Source organism: Cherax quadricarinatus, chromosome 25 (genome assembly GCF_038502225.1).
Source record: "Cherax quadricarinatus isolate ZL_2023a chromosome 25, ASM3850222v1, whole genome shotgun sequence".
Taxonomy (NCBI): domain Eukaryota; kingdom Metazoa; phylum Arthropoda; class Malacostraca; order Decapoda; family Parastacidae; genus Cherax; species Cherax quadricarinatus.
The window spans coordinates 12,093,930-12,116,429 of record NC_091316.1 but is presented as its reverse complement, the minus strand read 5'-3'; positions in this window follow the sequence as shown (position 1 = coordinate 12,116,429).

Below are 22,500 nucleotides of genomic sequence, written 5' to 3'. Positions count from 1 at the left end.
TACTGTTAAATATGTGAATGCTCGTGCAAATGACGCCTCTACCTAGATGATAATTATCAGTGATAATTATCACAAACACACACACACACACACACATACACACAGCTAGGAGCTATGTCTCGAGCCCTGCAACCACAAATGGGTGAGTACAGACACATACACACACACACACACACACACACACACACACACAGGAGGAAAACAACAGTCAAGGACCAGGTAATCAGGCTAAGGAAGGAAGGAGGAGAGACAACAAGAAATGACCGTGAAGTATGTGAAGAACTCAACAAGAGATTCAAAGAAGTGTTCACAGAGGAGACAGAAGGGACTCCAGAAAGACGGAGAGGTGGGGCACACCACCAAGTGCTGGACACAGTGCACACAACCGAGGAAGAAGTGAAGAGGCTTCTGAGTGAGCTAGATACCTCAAAGGCAATGGGGCCAGATAACATCTCCCCATGGGTATTGAGAGAGGGAGCAGAGGCGCTATGTGTACCCCTAACAACAATATTCAATACATCTATCGAAACAGGGAGATTGCCTGAGGCATGGAAGACAGCAAATGTAGTCCCAATCTTTAAAAAAGGAGACAGACATGAAGCATTAAACTACAGACCAGTGTCACTGACATGTATAGTATGCAAAATCATGGAGAAGATTATCAGGAGAAGAGTGGTGGAACACCTAGAAAGGAATGATCTCATCAACAGCAGCCAACATGGTTTCAGGGACGGGAAATCCTGTGTCACAAACCTACTGGAGTTCTATGACATGGTGACAGCAGTAAGACAAGAGAGAGAGGGGTGGGTGGATTGCATTTTCTTGGACTGCAAGAAGGCGTTTGACACAGTTCCACACAAGAGATTGGTGCAAAAACTGGAGGACCAAGCAGGGATAACAGGGAAGGCACTACAATGGATCAGGGAATACTTGTCAGGAAGACAGCAGCGAGTCATGGTACGTGGCGAGGTGTCATAGTGGGCACCTGTGACCAGCGGGGTCCCGCAGGGGTCAGTCCTAGGACCAGTGCTGTTTCTGGTATTTGTGAACGACATGACGGAAGGAATAGACTCTGAGGTGTCCCTGTTTGCAGATGACGTGAAGTTGATGAGAAGAATTCACTCGATCGAAGACCAGGCAGAACTACAAAGGGATCTGGACAGGCTGCAGACCTGGTCCAGCAATTGGCTCCTGGAGTTCAATCCCACCAAGTGCAAAGTCATGAAGATTGGGGAAGGGCAAAGAAGGCCGCAGACGGAGTACAGTCTAGGGGGTCAGAGACTACAAACCTCACTCAAGGAAAAAGATCTTGGGGTGAGTATAACACCAGGCACATCTCCTGAAGCGCACATCAACCAAATAACTGCTGCAGCATATGGGCGCCTAGCAAACCTCAGAACAGCATTCCGACATCTTAATAAGGAATCATTCAGGACCCTGTACACCGTGTATGTTAGGCCCATATTGGAGTATGCGGCACCAGTTTGGAACCCACACCTAGCCAAGCACGTGAAGAAACTAGAGAAAGTGCAAAGGTTTGCAACAAGACTAGTCCCAGAGCTAAGAGGTATGTCCTACGAGGAGAGGTTTAGGGAAATCAACCTGACGACACTGGAGGACAGGAGAGATAGGGGGGACATGATAACGACATACAAAATACTGAGAGGAATTGACAAGGTGGACAAAGACAGGATGTTCCAGAGATTGGACACAGTAACAAGGGGACACAGTTGGAAGCTGAAGACACAGATGAATCACAGGGATGTTAGGAAGTATTTCTTCAGCCACAGAGTAGTCAGTAAGTGGAATAGTTTGGGAAGCGATGTAGTGGAGGCAGGATCCATACATAGCTTTAAGCAGAGGTATGATAAAGCTCACGGCTCAGGGAGAGTGACCTAGTAGCGATCAGTGAAGAGGCGGGGCCAGGAGCTCGGACTCGACCCCCGCAACCTCAACTAGGTGAGTACAACTAGGTGAGTACATGCACATTCGTATTGCCGCTGGGCCTCCCGCCCTGCGGCAGTACGAGAATGACATAGAATTGGAAGCCAGATCTGATCCAGATCTGTTGTACAGCCATGTCAGCAGGTAAACCTGCTGTCAAGGACCAGGTAATCAGGCTGAAGAAGGAAGGCGGGGAGATCAAAAGAACAACAAAGTATGTAAAGAGCTAAGCACGAGATTTAAGGAAGTATTTTCAGTATTGACAGACTAGATTTCAGTAAACTGGAACGGTAGGGTGCACCAACAGGTGCTAGACACAATACATACAACCGAGGAGGAAGTAAAGAGGCTGCTAGGTGAAGTAGATATCTCAAAGGCGGTGGAGCTGGACAATATCTCTCCGTAGGTCTTGAGAGAGGGAGCAAAGGCGCTGTATGTGCCACTAACAACAATATTCAAAACATCTATCGAAACCAGGACAACTAACTGAGGTGTGGTAGTATTAATTAAACTACAGGCTAATGTCACTGACAAATATAATATGTGAAGTCATGGAGAAGCTTATCAGGAAAAGACTGTTGGAGCACCTAGAAAGGAATGAGCTTATACATGATAACCAGCAAGGCTCCAGGAAGGGGAAATTCTGTCACAAACCTACTGCAGTTTTACGACAAGATGACAGAAGTAAGACAGAAGAGAGAGAGGTGAGTAGACTGAATATCCTTGACTGTAAGAAGGCTTTCCACGCAGTTCCGCACAAGAGAATAGTACAATAGCTAGAGGAGTAGGCAGGAATAACAGGAAAACCACTGCAATGGGTCAGAGAATACCTGACAGGAAGGAAACAATGGGTGATGGTAAGTGACGAAGTGTCTGAGTGGGGCTTCACAAGGGTCAGTCCTAGGGCCGGCTCTGTTTCTGGTACATGTACATGTGAATGACATGACGGAAGGGATAGATTCAGAGGTATTCCTGTTTACAGACGAGGTGAAGCTAATGAGTAGAATTTAAGTTGATGAGGATCAGGTAGAACTACGAAGGGATCTGGACAGGCTACAAGCCTGGTTCGACTAGCTCCTGGAGTTTAACCCCACCAAGTGCAAAGTCATGAAGATTGGAGAAGGTCAAAGAAAACCGCAAAGACTGAAAACCTCACTCAAGGAAAAGGATAGTGGGGTGAGTATAATACGGAGCACATTTCCTGAGGCGCACATCAACCAAATAACAGCAGCAGCATATGGGCGCCTGGCAAACCTAAGAAAAGTTTTTTGACACCTTAGCAAGGAAACGTTCAAGACTCTGTACACAGTGTAATGTCAGGCCCATATTAGAGTATGCAACACCAGTATGAAGCCCACATTTGGTCAAGCACATCAAGAAATTAGAGAAAGTGCAAAGGATTGCAACAAGACTAGTCCCGGAGCTAAGGGGTATATCCTACGAGGAGAGGTTAAGAGAAATCGATCTGACGACAGTGGAGGACAGGAGAAATAGGGGGAATGGGACATTGATAACGACATACAAAATACTGAGAGGAATTGACAAGGTGGATAGGGACAGGATGTTTGCGAGATGGGACACGGCAACAAGGGGGTCACAACTGCAAGTTGAAGATTCAGATGAGTCACATTGATGTTAGGAAGTATTTCTTCAGCCAAAGAGTTGTCAGAAAGTGGAACAATCTGGAGAGTGATGTAGTGGAGGCAGGGTCCATACATACCCTTAAGAAGAGATACGATAAAGCTCATGGAGGAGGGAGAGAGTGGACCTAATTGCGACCAGTGACGAGGCGGGGCCAGGAGCTGTGAATAATCGACCCCTGCAACCACAAAAAGATAAGTACACACGCACACACACACACACACACACACACACACTCGATCGAAGACCAGGCAGAACTACAAAGGGATCTGGACAGGCTGCAGACCTGGTCCAGCAATTGGCTCCTGGAGTTCAATCCTACCAAGTGCAAAGTCATGAAGATTGGGGAAGGGCAAAGAAGACCGCAGACGGAGTACAGTCTAGGGGGCCAGAGACTACAAACCTCCCTCAAGGAAAAAGATCTTAGGGTGAGTATAACACCAGGCACATCTCCTGAAGCGCACATCAACCAAATAACTGCTGCAGCACATGGGCGCCTAGCAAACCTCAGAACAGCATTCCGACATCTTAATAAGGAATCGTTCAGGACCCTGTACACCGTGTACGTTAGGCCCATATTGGAGTATGCGGCACCAGTTTGGAACCCACACCTAGCCAAGCACGTAAAGAAACTAGAGAAAGTGCAAAGGTTTGCAACAAGACTAGTCCCAGAGTTAAGAGGTATGTCCTACGAGGAGAGGTTAAGGGAAATCAACCTGACGACACTGGAGGACAGGAGAGATAGGGGGGACATGATAACGACATACAAAATACTGAGAGGAATTGACAAGGTGGACAAAGACAGGATGTTCCAGAGATTGGACACAGTAACAAGGGGACACAGTTGGAAGTTGAAGACACAGATGAATCACAGGGATGTTAGGAAGTATTTCTTCAGCCACAGAGTAGTCAGTAAGTGGAATAGTTTGGGAAGTGATGTAGTGGAGGCAGGATCCATACACAGCTTTAAGCAGAGGTGTGATAAAGCTCACGGTTCAGGGAGAGTGACCTAGTAGCGATCAGTGAAGAGGCGGGGCCAGGAGCTTGGACTCGACTCCTGCAACCTCAACTAGGTGAGTACAACTAGGTAAGTACACACACACACACACACGCACACACACACACAATCCATCATGTTTCTTTCTGATAAAATTAGAAATTAAATTACTAAGTGAAATAAATTAAAAAGTAATCAAATGTTTTACTGTCATTATTATTATATTCAGAGGGGGAGAACTGAACCAGTTGGAGGTCATGAAGCGCCTGGGAACCGGGAGGTAATGAGTTTGATTCCATGGAAAAAGAGAGCTCCAGCTCTTGTATCAAGTGCTCGTTAAATGCATTCAGGAACCCCTGCCATTCCGATCAATCTTGGACATATATGTAGCAGAATTACTGTTATGTGTAGAAACACAAATTATTACAGTTTTAAATGAAACTTGCTCTCTAAACTGTAATTTAAGTGGAAAAAAATAGTCAGGATTTTTACATTTCGTTAAATATTAAAACAATAATATTACTCAATCGCAAAAAAATAGTACATTTTTTAATTTTTTCCCTTACTGTCTTTTTTTTTTTAATCAGCACATTTCCATTTGTGACTCTCGTAGAGAAGATTCCTTAATGAATAATCGTATTTTCTTGTAGCTGCGCCGTGGTGCGGGAATTATCATAATTATAGAGAAAGACACCTGATAATGGTCAGGTGTTGGGCGGGGGTAACGTAGGACCTCGGCAGGATCGATGTGGAGGGTCCTGCAGGGAGCTTCTCTCTCTTTCTCTCTCTCACTCTCTCTCTCTCTCTTTCTCTCTTTCTCTCTCTCTCTCTCTCTCTCTCTCTCTCTCTCTCTCTCTCTCTCTCTCTCTCTCTCTCTCTTTCTCTCTCTCTCTCTCTCTCCTGCAGGACGCTTCATCTACCGAAGATCCATTTAACTCTAGCCAGATTTTTTGTACTGATAGCAATTCTTCTGCAGTTTGGAGATCTATCTTCAGTGTAGGAACACTTCTTTGGTACGGACAGGAAAATACACCCACACACACACACACACCCACACCCACACACACACAAGAGATTGGTGCAAAAACTGGAGGACCAAGCAGGGATAACAGGGAAGGCACTACAATGGATCAGGGAATACTTGTCAGGAAGACAGCGGCGAGTCATGGTACGTGGCGAGGTGTCAGAGTGGGCACCTGTGACCAGCGGGGTCCCGCAGGGGTCAGTCCTAGGACCAGTGCTGTTTCTGGTATTTGTGAACGACATGACGGAAGGAATAGACTCTGAGGTGTCCCTGTTTGCAGATGACGTGAAGTTGATGAGAAGAATTCACTCGATCGAAGACCAGGCAGAACTACAAAGGGATCTGGACAGGCTGCAGACCTGGTCCAGCAATTGGCTCCTGGAGTTCAATCCCACCAAGTGCAAAGTCATGAAGATTGGGGAAGGGCAAAGAAGGCCGCAGACGGAGTACAGTCTAGGGGGTCAGAGACTACAAACCTCACTCAAGGAAAAAGATCTTGGGGTGAGTATAACACCAGGCACATCTCCTGAAGCGCACATCAACCAAATAACTGCTGCAGCATATGGGCGCCTAACAAACCTCAGAACAGCATTCCGACATCTTAATAAGGAATCGTTCAGGACCCTGTACACTGTGTACGTTAGGCCCATATTGGAGTATGCGGCACCAGTTTGGAACCCACACCTAGCCAAGCACGTGAAGAAACTAGAGAAAGTGCAAAGGTTTGCAACAAGACTAGTCCCAGAGCTAAGAGGTATGTCCTACGAGGAGAGGTTAAGGGAAATCAATCTGACGACACTGGAGGACAGGAGAGATAGGGGGGACATGATAACGACATACAAAATACTGAGAGGAATTGACAAGGTGGACAAAGACAGGATGTTCCAGAGATTGGACACAGTAACAAGGGGACACAGTTGGAAGCTGAAGACACAGATGAATCACAGGGATGTTAGGAAGTATTTCTTCAGCCACAGAGTAGTCAGTAAGTGGAATAGTTTGGGAAGCGATGTAGTGGAGGCAGGATCCATACATAGCTTTAAGCAGAGGTATGATAAAGCTCACGGCTCAGGGAGAGTGACCTAGTAGCGATCAGTGAAGAGGCGGGGCCAGGAGCTCGGACTCGACCCCCGCAACCTCAACTAGGTGAGTCAACTAGGTGAGTACATACACACACACACCCACGCACACACACACCCACACACACACACACACACACACACCCACGCACACACACACACACACACACACACACACACACACACCCACGCACACACACACCCACACACACACACACACACACACACCCACACCCACACACACACACACACACACACCCACACCCACACACACACACACACACACACCCACACCCACACACACACACACACACACACACACACACACACACACACACACACACACACACACACACACACACACACATACACACACACACACACACACACACACATACACACACACAATTTACTAAAACATTCAAATACGACAATGAAGATAAACAGCAACAGTGAAAACTACTGAAGATTTTTAATTCGGATAACATTTAGAGGAAAAAAATAATAATCATATCTCTAAATCACGAGACGAGAAAAACATGGTAAGAGGGGAAAAATGGTAAGAGGGGAAAAATGGTAAGAGGGGAAAAATGGTAAGAGGGGAAAAATGGTAAGAGGGGAAAAAATGGTAGAATGTGAAAAATGGTAAGAGGGGGAAAATGGTAAGAGGGGAAAAATGGTAAGAGGGGAAAAATGGTAAGAGGGGAAAAATGGTAAGAGGGGAAAAAATGGTAGAATGTGAAAAATGGTAAGAGGGGGAAAATGGTAAGAGGGGAAAAATGGTAAGAGGGGAAAAATGGTAAGAGGGGAAAAATGGTAAGAGGGGAAAAAATGGTAGAATGTGAAAAATGGTAAGAGGGGGAAAATGGTAAGAGGGGGAGAAAATGGTAAAAGGGGAAAAATGGTGAACCAAATCTTTTCTAAAAAAATAAAAAATGATAGAGTTGCAAAATACAAAGTAATCATCTCCCACCATCAACACTTCGCATATTATTTACTGAAGACAAAGAAAACCTCAATTAGTCTAAGCCAACTTTGTACTAGCAATCAATTTTTATTGTAAATTATGCATATGGCAAAATCTGATTTGCGGAGAAACGAAAAAGAGAATCACAATATTGACTAGATTACCAGGAAACAGTCAGTCGTAAGAATGAACTAATTCTTACAAGAAGATTGAAATAAATTGATTAAACGGAGTGTCAGGTGGGTGGTGTAACATTATGTACTTTAAGTGCCAAGGAGTGTCAGGTGGGTGGTGTAACTTGATGTAGGTTAAGTGCCACAGAGTGTCAGGTGGGTGGTGTAACTTGATGTAGGTTAAGTGCCACAGAGTGTCAGGTGGGTGGTGTAACTTGATGTAGGTTAAGTGCCACAGAGTGTCAGGTGGGTGGTGGAACTTGATGTAGGTTAAGTGCCAAGGTGTGTCAGGTGGGTGGTGTAACTTGATGTAGGTTAAGTGCCACAGAGTGTCAGGTGGGTGGTGTAACTTGATGTAGGTTAAGTGCGACAGAGTGTCAGATGGGTGGTGTAACCTGATGTAGGTTAAGTACCACAGTGTCAGGTGGGTGGTGTAACTTGATGTAGGTTAAGTGCCAAGGACTGTCAGGTGGGTGGTGTAACTTGATGTAGGTTAAGTGCCACAGAGTGTCAGGTGGGTAGTGTAACTTGATTTAGGTTAAGTGCCAAGGAGTGTCATGTGGGTGGTGTAACTTGATGTAGGTTAAGTGCCACGGAGTGTCAGATGGGTGGTGTAGCTCGATTTAGGTTAAGTGCCAAGGAATGTTAGGTGGGTGGTGTAACTTGATGTAGATTAAGTGCCAAGGAGTGCCGGTTGGAAGCTGTAACTTGATGTAGGTTAAGTGCCACAAAGTGTCAGGTAAATGCTATAACTTGATGCAGATTAAGTGCCACGGAGTGTCAGAATAATGCTGTAACTTGATGTAGGTTAAGTTCCACGTAGTGCCAGATGGATGGCTGTAACTTGATTTAGGTTAAGTGTCATGGAGTGTCAGGTAAAAACTTTCATTTGTGGTCACAGTGGTGCCTCTGCTAACCTTCCTATGGTGTAGAAATATACCTAGTTGGATGAATCTTATTGTGGTTAGCTGGCCCATGGGCGGGTTCTATCCCCGCCCATGGTATGGTTTGTTTGCAATCGTGTCATTACGATTTCGTGAGTCAGGTCAGGTGGATGCTGTAACTTGATGTAAGTTAAGTGCCACGGGGTGCCAGATGGATGCTGTAACTTGATGCAGTTTAAGTGCCACGAATGTCAGGTGGACGCTGTAACTTAATTTAGGGTAATGTATATGGTAGAAGTTCGAAAATATTTACCTAATTATTATAGTCAAGGAGAGGAGCTAAACCCTTAGGGGCTCATACAGCGCCTGAGCAATGAGAGGCAATCAGGTTCGATCCAAGGAAAGGGAGGTTAGGTTCACTTCCCTAGATCAAGAGCCCCTCTCTGGCATCAAGGCACACTCCTTGAGGGGAGAAAATATTCAGAAACTTGTCACCAGACTGGCGCGGAAATTATTGGCCACGAGATACGAGGGAAAGCAAAAGGAAACAGAACTTTTCATCACCGGGAGAACAAAAGGTTAATTTCCTTGACACATATTTTTTTCCCTTATGTTCATAGGAGTATGTAACGAAGAAAACACCAATTCCAAAACATTAAGTGAAAATCAGCAAAGAAAATAATAATCAAGAATTTTAATGGCACCTAAATAAATTCTACAAGTAACGATAGAGTAATTTATGGCTTACGTTAGTATTTGTTTAATTAATTTTGGGTAAAAATGTATCGCTTAATAACCCTGGAAACTAATCGGTTTAGTTGGCAAGAGAAGAGGCGTGTGCTAAACCCACATGTAATTTGCAGCCTCGCCGCTCCGTTCCTTTAATAATAATATTTAAAACACATAAACTAAACTTCTGTAGAAAAACACGGCTGCAGTTTATATAATCAACATGTCTTATTTTATTTACGTTAAATAGTATCTAAGAAAAAAATATATGAACAAGGTTTGTTTAATTGGAAATAAGTTAACACACTGCTTCCTCCCTGGTAGTTGATGGTAGATGTTAATAATGTATAATATTTACAACATTAAGGTGTATGCAAGTCCTCTAAAATTACCCCCGAATAGGCTATATTATATTAGAATCCATCACAAGGACGCACAAAATAATTGAATATGGACAGGGTGAACATTATTGATTTGTGGACATAATGTGAAACACGGGGAGAGCCAAAAAAAGAAGATAGAAGATAAACACAAAAATAAGCCACATGGAATTGTGAAACCATTTTCACAGCGTAGTAGAAAGAAAGCTTTGACCAATTGTTGTAGATTGCATTTTAAATATGAAGCGCTACACCCGTAAGTCGTTCAGGGGAAGGCGTAGCAGAGGATCGATCTTTCTTCCGCTGATTACGGCCCCGGTCTGTGATCAGTCACTATTGATAATCCAGCAGCCTGACTGAGCAAAGGGACTGAGGTATGTGAGGCTGCAGTGGGAGGCAGCTCCGAGCATACGTACAAAAAACATGAAAAGAAGAGATCTTAAAGAGTCTAGGAACAAAAAAAATCAATTAGGGCACTCCACTGAAGGTTTAGAGGCGGGATCAGGAGCTGCAGCTCGACCTCCCGAAGGCACTGCTCAGTAGTACAATATTTCCTGAGCAGCTCTACCACCACACATTTCGCCTATTAACAGCTGGTGCGTAAATTAGGCTGCGCTGCAGATAATTTTAGGTTTTATCTCGGAGTTAAACACAGCCTTGTATTTATAAGGAGCGCGGCAGCTTTGTGAAGAAGTGCATGAAATACAGAGGCCACAACGAGCTAGGAGAAAAATCAACTGGTTTGTACTTTACGTTAAATTCTCAAATACATGATCTGATGTCTTTTTATACAGGCATTTTTTGTGTGGAACGCTGGTCTGTGGTATATTAAAAACATTGTTTTATAAACCACATCCCCCAATTTTCTCAGCATGGTAGTGACCTGAAGAAGGAAACACATTCACCATCACTTATTCAGTAGTTGTTTAACTGTAACTGAGTCAGCAACACAATTCGGATTACCCTCTGAACAGGGACGTAATGCGCACATGCGTTGTCGCAAGTCGCATTCTATCGTCTCGCAGATGATTTCGCTGTAACTGTTGAAGGAAAACGTTCACCGGCTGTTAAGTGTCTGATTTTATTGGTAATAAACTGATTCTTTATTTAGACAGTGAAGAAACGGAAATGTTTGCCGAATATAAATTTTGAAACTGCTCGACATGAATAATTAGAAATTACTGTTACCACCGTCACTACTACTACTACTACTACTACTACTACTACTACTACTACTACTATTACTACTACTACTACTACTACTACTGCAACTGCTGCTGCTACTACTTCTACTACTATTACTGCTGCTACCATTGTTATTATTATTATTGTAATCAAGGGGGAAGCGCTAAACCCGGAGGATTATACAGCGCCTGGGGGGGATGTGGAAGGCATTCAGGCTTAATTCAGGGAACTGGAGCACAGATCCAATTCCCTAAATCAAGAGCCCCTCGCCAACATCAAGGAACCTTCCTTGAGGGGACTACCATTGTTAATACTCCTGCTTTTCCTTTTACTGCTAACATTTATATTATTACGATAGCTTCTGGCATCACTCCTACATTAAAAGTGCAACAACAATAAAAATAATAACCTACTGATGGGAACGATATTCTGTGAGGTACATTTATTCTTGTTTCAGAAACTTAATATAACCCAATTAACTAAACATGCATGGCAGACAAAAATTACGCCCTATAAAGTCACTGTAAGAGCAACTAGAATTTTAAGGAGTGAGAACATTAAGATAAACGATTAGAGTTAACAAAATAAAATAAATATACTCGTAAGTACTGAAGCATTGAGATCGTTGTCCAGATAATTCAGCAATTATCTCGCGAAATTAAAGGTAGAAGCGATATCGCTAGATTTCAAGACGACCAGTATCATTTAAGTGGTACGTAGCTGGTACATGGCTGCTTGTCGGTGGTACGGACTGATATGTAACAGGTACGTGAAATGTAGAAAGTACGTGGCTGATATATGGCTGGTACGTAAAATGCAGCTAGTACGTGGTAATGTGGCTTGTATGATGCTGGTGCGTGGTTGGTACGTGGCTGGTACGTCGCAAATACGTGGCTAGAACGCAAGACACGGCTTTGGGCGTTGTTCTCCAACTTTACGAGGGAAGAACCAAAGATGGGAGGCCCTTAATGAACTGGTCTTGACCCGTGAACTCATAAGCAACAGTGATAATAGCAAGTGGTTAAAAAATTAGTAAATCTTAAGATCGTAAAGATATATTTCCTTGATGAATTTTAGCTTCAGCGTCGGCCTGGTCAGGCACCATAGGAGGCACAACGTGAGCTAGACTTTCACAACTTAATGACCCTCGTATAGACTTTAGCTAGATCTTAAACCTGACAAACTAACATTCTACATAGAACGTTTTTTCTCCAGTTCAAGAAATATTATTTTCGTTTGATTCGGAGACGATGGGTGAATGAAAGAAGATAAGGAAGATATGACATCGTAATTTATTTTTTTTTGTCTGTTGTTTATATTTGAGAAAGGTCAGTAACGCTACGTAAAGCAGTAGGGTCATTAAGATGTGTTACAAATATGAAGGCGGATGTCTATGACTTGTGTAACAAACAGTATACTAGTTAGAATGCAAATTATTGATGAGTGAGCTGTGAAGCGAAACTATATCCACTGGCAAGCGAACTCAATGTCACTCCCTACGTTTTAAGTACTAAAAAATTTTATTACAACTAATCTAAATTTACTTGGGCCAGTGGAGAATTGAGCTTCCGGAGTGAGGCAGCTGTGCAGAGGTTGATCTAGATCATTTCCTAATGGTAGCATGACCTTCATTCCAGAAAACGAGATCATGTCTACGGGAAAGACGTCGGTCAAGTGTTAATGAGTAGAGTGCATGGGAGTATATGACAAAGGAAGACAGCAAAAAGACCTCACAGTCTATATCGAAGCTATCTTTTGAGGACTATTTATAGTCTAGTTTTACTCATACCACTACCGCTACTGTTGCTCCTGCTCCTCCTTCTGCTACTGCTACTACTATTACTGCTACTACTACTACTACTACTACTACTACTACTACTACTACTACTACTACTACTACTACTACTACTACTACTACTACCACTACTACTAGTACTACTACTACTACTACTACTACTACTACTACTACTACTACTACTACTACTACTACTACTACTACTACTACTACTACCACTACTACTACTGCTGCTGCTACTGCTACTACTACTACTACTAATATTATTACTACTACTATTATTACTACTACTACTACTACTGCTGCTGCTACTACTACCACTACTACTACTAGTACTACTGCCACTACTACTACTACTGGTGGTGGTGGTGGTGGTGGTGGTGGTCCATGGTCGCCAGATCATTCTGGGCGAACTAATTGAGGATTCCAGTGGCCATTGTTGAGTCTAATATCTGTAAAGTGTGCAATGGGTGTACAATGAAGCAGCACTTCAAGATATGTATAGCGAATTAAGCTGAATATAATGTACCATGCTTGGACTATGTGCATACAAACTAGAAAAAAAAAAAAGTGATCCAGATCGTGTGCAGATTTCTTTTCTCTGCCGAAGGAACAAAAGCAGGTGTCTGGTAAGAGTAGGCTTTCTAGTTCAAGAAAGACTGACGAGGTGGAAAGAGAATGCCAGATGCTCAATTTTCGGGTAAGTGCAAATGAAGATGATCCTGGAAAGTTCCCTCAGTAGTGTAAGTATGCATATGTCCAGTGGCCCTAGCAAGGGGAGCAGACCACTTATGCTCTTCTTACGTCCTGACTAGAGAGATCAACGCACAGAGCAAGCACATACACGCATGAACACACTTGTACGCACAAGGACATAAACACACGCACAAATACGTCTTCACGCACAGACACATAGCCCGAGGTTCAACCAAAGAAGCAGAGAGGCAAAACACAGGTTCTTGAGCATGCAAAAGTTTCAGAAAGTCAAGTGCGCAAGGAAAACAGAGAAGCGGGCACAAAGAGTCAGAGAGGAATTTAGAAGCGCGACGAGAGAAACTGACTGGCAGTTTCAGAATGATATAGAAGCAAAACCAAAATCGTTTCACATTCACACCATAAGAAAGACAATAAAAGACCAGGTAATAAGACAGGAAGCGCTAGAACTGACGAGAAACTTCAAGGAATTCCCTGACCATATGAAAAACAACTGAAGGAGGTGGTTCTCGGTGGGAACAGCGGCAACACCAGAGTCAAAGACAACGGGTGTACCAACAGGTACTGGACACCATACACACAATAGGCAAGAGATAAAAAAAAATCTTTCGAGTGAGCTGGGTACATTAAACACAAAGGGACCTGATGAGGTGTCACTATGTATTCTGCGAGGAAAAGCAGACGCTCTTTCTGACATCTACAAGTCGATGGATACAATTACCAGACACTCTGGGAAACAACCCAGTAAATGTAAAATTACAAATGTTGGGGAAGTAAGAAGACCGTAAATTAAGTTTAAAGCAATGGGGCAGATAAAGGGGTGAGCAAAGTGCAGAACATATCACCAGCTGCACAGTACCGAATAACCACTGCAGCAACTGTAGCTTAACAAATCTGAGACTAGCTTTCAAGAATCTAAATAAGGAGTCATTTTGAACTCTATATATGACATGTGTTAGACCCATTTTGTAATATACAGCACGTTAAGAAACTAAAGAAATTGCCAAGGTTTCCAAAGAGACTAGTACTAAACATGAAGGGAGACATGCTAACGACGTACAAAATACTTGGAGAACTTAACGAGGTGGACAGGAAAACAAGAGAACAGTGGGAAGTTAAAAACAGATGACTCGTAGGAAAGTCAGAAAGGCTTTCTTCAGCCAGAGGGTCATCAGGAAGTGAAAGGATATCTACGAAAAAGCGGTGGAATCTCCATGATACATATATATATATATATATATATATATATATATATATATATATATATATATATATATATATATATATATATATATATATATATATATATATATATATATATATATATATATATATGTATATATATATACATATGCTATACACTTGCTATCTTGGCTTAAATAGCAACGCTCATCTTGCCATATAGGACAAGTGAATATTTGTGTATGCAATAATTTCGCCAAAATCATTCTGAACCTAACGAAAAAAAATATTTCACTGTGTTTGTTTAGTATTAAATTATTGTAAACAAATCTAAAATATATTTAGTTGGGTTAGGCTAAAATAAATTGCTATTGTTATAATAAGGTTAGGTAAGTTTTCTAAGTTTCTTTTGGTGAAAAATTAAATTTTTTTACATTAATATTAATGAAAAAAAATATATATCTTTAAACGTATAAGAGAAAATTTCAGAAAGGACTTAATTTTAAATGAGTTCTTGCTAATTGACCAGTTTTACATATTCGGCACGACATACATATACATACATACATACATATATATATATATATATATATATATATATATATATATATATATATATATATATATATATATATATATATATATATATATATATACATATATATATATATATATATATTATATATATATATATATATATATATATATATATATATATATAGATATATATATACATATATATATATATATATATATATATATATATATATATATATATTATATACATATACATACATACATATATATATATATATATATATATATATATATATATATATATATATATATATATATATATATATATATATATATATACATATATATATATATATATATATATATATATATATATATATATATATATATATATATATATATATATATATATATATATATATATATATATATATATATATATATATATATATATATATACATATATATATATATATATATATATATATATATATATATATATATACATATATATATATATATATATATATATATATATATATATATATATATATATATATATATATATATATATATATATATATATATATATATATATATATATGTATATATATATATATATATATATATATATATATATATATATATATATATATATATATATATATATATATACATATATTTAATTTTTTTTTTTTTTTTTTTTTTTTTTCAACAAGTCGGCCGTCTCCCACCGAGGCAGGGTGACCCAAAAAAAAGAAAGAAAATCCCCAAAAAGAAAATACTTTCATCATCATTCAACACTTTCACCACACTCACACATTATCACTGCTTTTGCAGAGGTGCTCAGAATATAACAGTTTAGAAGCATATATGTATAGAGATACACAACATATCCCTCCAAACTGCCAATATCCCAAACCCCTCCTTTAAAGTGCAGGCATTGTACTTCCCATTTCCAGGACTCAAGTCCGACTATATGAAAATAACCGGTTTCCCTGAATCCCTTCACTAAATATTACCCTGCTCACACTCCAACAGATCGTCAGGTCCCAAGTATCATTCGTCTCCATTCACTCCTATCTAACACGCTCACGCACGCTTGCTGGAAGTCCAAGCCCCTCACCCACAAAACCTCCTTTACCCCCTCTTTCCAACCCTTTCGAGGACGACCCCTACCCCTCTTTCCTTCCCCTATAGATTTATATGCTTTCCATGTCATTCTACTTTGATCCATTCTCTCTAAATGACCAAACCACCTCAACAACCCCTCTTCTGCCCTCTGACTAATACTTTTATTAACTCCACACCTTTTCCTAATTTCCACACTCCGAATTTTCTGCATAATATTTACACCACACATTGCCCTTAAACAGGACATCTCCACTGCCTCCAACCGTCTCCTCGCTGCTGCATTTACCACCCAATTTCACACCCATATAAGAGTGTTGGTACTACTATACTTTCATACATTCCCTTCTTTGCCTCCATAGATAACGTTTTTTGACTCCACATATACCTCAACGCACCACTCACCTTTTTTCCCTCATCAATTCTATGATTAACCTCATCCTTCATAAATCCATCCGCCGACACGTCAACTCCCAAGTATCAGAAAACATTCACTTCTTCCATACTCCTCCCCAATTTGATATCCAATTTTACTTTATCTAAATCATTTGATATCCTCATCACCTTACTCTTTTCTATGTTCACTTTCAACTTTCTACCTTTACACACATTCCCAAACTCATCCACTAACCTTTGCAATTTTTCTTTAGAATCTCCCATAAGCACAGTATCATCAGCAAAAAGTAACTGTGTCAATTCCCATTTTGAATTTGATTCCCCAAAATTTAATCTCACCACTCTCCCGAACACCCTAGCATTTACTTCCTTTACAACCCCATCTATAAATATATTAAACAACCATGGTGACATTACACATCCCTGTCTAAGACCTACTTTTACCGGGAAGTATTCTCCCTCTCTTCTACACACCCTAACCTGAGCCTCACTATCCTCATAAAAGCTCTTTACAGCATTTAGTAACTTACCACCTATTCCATATACTTGCAACATCTGCCACATTGCTCCTCTATCCACTCTATCATATGCCTTTTCTAAATCCATAAATGCAATAAAAACTTCCCTACCTTTATCTAAATACTGTTCACATATATGTTTCAATGTAAACACTTGATCTACACATCCCCTACCCACTCTGAAGCCTCCTTGCTCGTCCGCAATTCTACATTCTGTCTTACCTCTAATTCTTTCAATTATAACCCTACCGTATACTTTTCCTGGTATACTCAGTAAACTTATTCCTCTATAATTTTTACAATCTCTTTTGTCCCCTTTCCCTTTATATAAAGGGACTATACATGCTCTCCGCCAATCCCTAGGTACCTTCCCCTCTTTCATACATTTATATATATATATAAATATATATATATATATATATATATATATATATATATATATATATATAAATATATATATATATATATATATATATATATATATATATATATATATATATATATATATATATATATATATATATATATATATATATATATGCAATACGATCACAGTAAACAGGTGATTTCAGAATATGCAAAACAACCACTGTGAAAGAATAGAGAAATTCCAAGCGCTTTCGTGACTCCTCACATTATCAAGGAACTATGAAAGTAAAGCATCCAAGAAAGGTATATAAGGGGTCTGGCCAACACCTCACTATCAGACCCCACAACAGTTAAACACCTGACGCGCGCCGGCCCAACTGGACAGGTCCTTCGCACAACCCACCAACAAACTATTCTACCCAAGAAACAAGAAATTTTAAAAATTATTATTTGTCCAGTGTATTATTAAATTATTCCCAAATTCTATTAATTATAAATGGATCTAATTTATATAAACCAAAGGAAATATTCATATTATTGTCAAAACTGCTTTTTATGAAACAAGATTCAATTATATTCCTGTCGACCATGGATTTGCTTGATTCTACTTTCTCAACTTTTTGAAAATCAATTGGATGGTTAAAATCTCTTACATGAATAAATAGAGCATTAGAATCTTGTCCAGTTCTAATGCTATGTTTATGTTGTTTTAATCTTAGTTCGAAATTTTTACCAGTTTGACCGTAATAAACTTTATCGCAAATTTTACAAGGAATCTTATAGACACATCCATCAGCATTTTGGGGGGAATTCTTTATCAAAAGTTTTTTTTACTGTATCAAGATTTTTGAATACAACTTTAATATTAAAAGTCTTTAATATTAAAACCGAGGAAGAAGTGAAGAGGCTGCTGAGAGCTAGACACCTCAAAGGCGATGGGGCCGTATAACATCTCTCCATGGGTCCTGAGAGAGGGAGCAGAGGTGCTATGTGTACCGCTAACAACAATATTCAACACATCTGTCGAAACTGGGTGATTACCTGAGGTATGGAAAACAGCAAATGTAGCCACAATTTTTAAAAAAGGAGACAGACATGAAGCACTAAACTACAGACCAGTGTCACTGACATGTATAGTATGCCAAGTCATGGAGAAGATTATCAGGAGAAGAATGGTGAAACACCTAGAAAGGACTTAACTCGTCAACAACAGCCAACACGGTTTAAGGGACGGGAAATCCTGTGTCACAAACCTACTGGAGTTCTATGATAGGGTGACAGAAGTAAGACAAGAGAGAGATGGGTGGGTAGATTGTATTTTCTTGGACTGTAAGAAGGCGTTTGACACATTTCCACACAAGAGATAAGTGCAAAAACTGGAGGACCAGGCAGGGATAACAGGGAAGGCACTACAATGGATCAGGGAATACTTGTCAGGAAGGCAGCAGCGAGTCATGGTACTGGGCGAGGTGTCAGAGTGGAGTTCCACAGGGGTCAGTTCTAGAACCAGTGCTGTTTCTGGTATTTGTGAACGACATGACGGAAGGAATAGGCTTCGAAGTGTCCCTGCTTGTAGAAGATGTGAAGTTGATGAGAAGAATTCAATCGGACGAGGACCAGGCAGAACTACAAAGGGATCTGGACAGGCTGTAGGCCTGGTCCAGCAATTGGCTCCTGGAGTTCAACCCCACCAAGTGCAATGTCACGAATATTGGGGAAGAGCAAAGAAGATTGCAGACGGAGTACAGTCTAGGGAGCCAGAGACTACAAACCTCACTCAAGGAAAAAGATCTTGGGGTGAGTATAACACCAGGTACATCTCCTGAGGAGCACATCAACCATATAACTGCTGCAGCACAAGGGCACCTAGCAAACCAAAGAACAGCATTCCGACATCTTAATATGGAATCGTTCAGGACTCTGTACACTGTGTATGTTAGTCCCATATCGGAGTATGCGGCATCAGTTTGGAACTCACACCTAGCCAAGCAAGTAAAGAAACTAGAGAAAGTGCAAAGGTTTGCAACAAAACTAGTCCCGGAGTTAAGGGGTATGTCCTACGAGGAGAGATTAAAGGAAATCGACCTGACGACACTGGAGGACAGGAGAGATAGAGGGGACATGATAATGATATATAAAATACTGAGAGGAATTGACTAGGTGGACTGTGACAGAAAGTTTCAGAGATGGGACACAGCAACAAATGGACACAGCCTGAAGTTGAAGACACGGATGAATCACAGGGATGTTAGGAAGTATTTCTTCAGTCACAGAGTAGTCAGGAAGTGGAATAGTTTGGGAAGCGATGTAGTGGAGGCAGGATCCATACATAGCTTTAAGCAGAGGTATGATAAAGCTCATGGTGCAGAGAGAGTGACCTAGTAGCGGCCAGTGAAGAGGCGGGGCCAGGAGCTGTGAATCGACCCCTGCAACCACAACTAGGTGAGTACACACAGGCGCACGCTCGCGCGCGCACACAGCGGGCTAGTTAATCATTCAGTGCGTCACAAGAAAAACTGGGCTGGATGACTCATAATAAGGGTGAGCAGCCTCTCATCAGCGGCCTCCGCTGAACCATCATCAATATTGCCTGTACCTTCCGCTTCTTGTTCCCTCAGCTTGCAGCTTTCTCAGAGTTTTTTTTACATCAACAGGTTTATATTCTCCGTTAATGAGAGCACATGAGCGGGCTGATCATCTCTGACAAAATTATTTATAACTGGGTACTAACACGTAGTAAAGATGAATTATTGTTTTAGTTATTATTATTATTATTATTATTATTATTATTATTATTATTATTATTATTATTATTATTATTATTATTATTATTATTACGACTACTACTACTGCTACTACTTCTGCTACTACTACTACTACTACTACTACTACTACTACTACTACTACTACTACTACTACTACTACTACTACTACTACTACTACCACTGGGAAGATATCTTAAATGACATGGATCCAAACCAGTGCCTTGAAAGGATCAACTTCCTGGCAGCTGAAGCATGTTCTAGGCATATTCCCCTAAGAAAGAAGAAGAGCAGGAGTAAATTGGAGAAAGAAAGACGCTCCCTCTACAGAAGACGACGAAGAGTCACTGAGCTCCTCAGGAGTGATAGAATATCTGATACACGAAAGGAGGCGCTGACCAGGGAAGTGGAAACTATCAAACTTAAGTTAAATAGCTCTTACAGGAAACAGGAGACAGGAGGAGCTAAAAGCTATTAGTGAAATTGAAAGAAATTCAAAATATTTCTTTTCATATGCCAAAAACAAGGCAAATACCACATCTAGTATCGAGCCCTTACTCAGACAGGATGGGACTTACACAGATGACAACAAGGAAATGAGTGAAATATTGAAATCCCAGTACGACTCTATGTTTAGTGAATCCCTAATCAGTCTGAGGATCGACGACCCAAATGATTTCTTCATGTATGAGCCTCAAACTCCATAAATGTATGCCAGATTTCCGACATTACCCTAACTCTGATAGATTTCGAAAAAGCCATTGACAACTTGCCCATGCACTCAGGCCCGGGCCCAGACTCGTGGAACTCTGTTTTCATTAAGAACTGCAAGAAACCCCTCTCGCGTGCCCTAAGTACACTATGGAGGAGGAGCTTGGACATCGGTGAAATTCCACAGTCACTTAAAACAACGGATATAGCCCCACTCCATAAAGGTGGCAGCAAAACATTAGCTAAGAACTATAGACCAATAGCTCTGACGTCCCACATCATAAAAATCTTTGAAAGAGTGCTAAGAAGCAGGATTGCAAATCACCTGGATTCCTAAAATCTGCACAATCCAGGGCAACATGGGTTCAGGGCAGGTCGCTCCTGCCTTTCACAACTACTGGATCACTATGATATGGCCTTGGATGCACTGGAAGAAAATCAGAATGCAGATGTAATATACACAGACTTTGCAAAAGCATTTGACAAATACGATCATGGCGTAATAGCCCATAAAATACGTGCTAAAGGAATAACTGGGAAAGTGGGGAGATGGATCTTCAACTTTCTAACACATCGAACACAAAGAGTAGTGGTCAACAGAGTTAAATCAGAGGCTGCCATAGTGAAGAGCTCTGTTCCACAAGGCACAGTACTCGCCTCCATCTTATTCCTCATCCTCATATCAGACATAGACAGAGATATACATCACAGCACCGTATCATCCTTTGCGGATGATACTAGGATCTGCATGAGGCTGTCATCTGCTGAGGACGCGGTTAACCTCCAAGAAGATATAAACAAAGTTTTCCAGTGGGCAACGGTAAACAATATGATGTTCAATGAGGACAAATTCCAACTACTCCGTTATGGAAAACTGGAGGAGATAATAACTAAAACAGAGTATACTACAGACCCTGGCCATACAATAGAGCGGAAAAATAATGTAAGGGACCTGGGAGTAGTAATATCTGAGGATCTCTCTTTCAAGGATCACAACAGTGCCTCGATCGCACGTGCAAAGAAAATGATGGGATGGATAATGAGAAGTTTCAAAACGAGAGATGCCAAGCCTATGATGATCCTTTTCAAATCACTTGTTCTCTCTAGGCTGGAATACTGCTGTACATTAACATCTCCATTCACAGCAGGTGAAATCGCAGATCTAGAGAGTGTACAGAGATTCCTTACTGCACGTATAAGTTCTGTCAAGCATCTTAACTACTGGGAACGCTTGGAAGCACTTGACTTGTACTTGTTGGAACGCAGGAGGGAGAGATATATCATAATCTACACTTGGAAAATCCTGGAAGGAATGGTCTCAAATCTACACACAGAAATCACTCCCTACGAAAGTAAAAGACTAGGCAGGCGATGCAAAATGC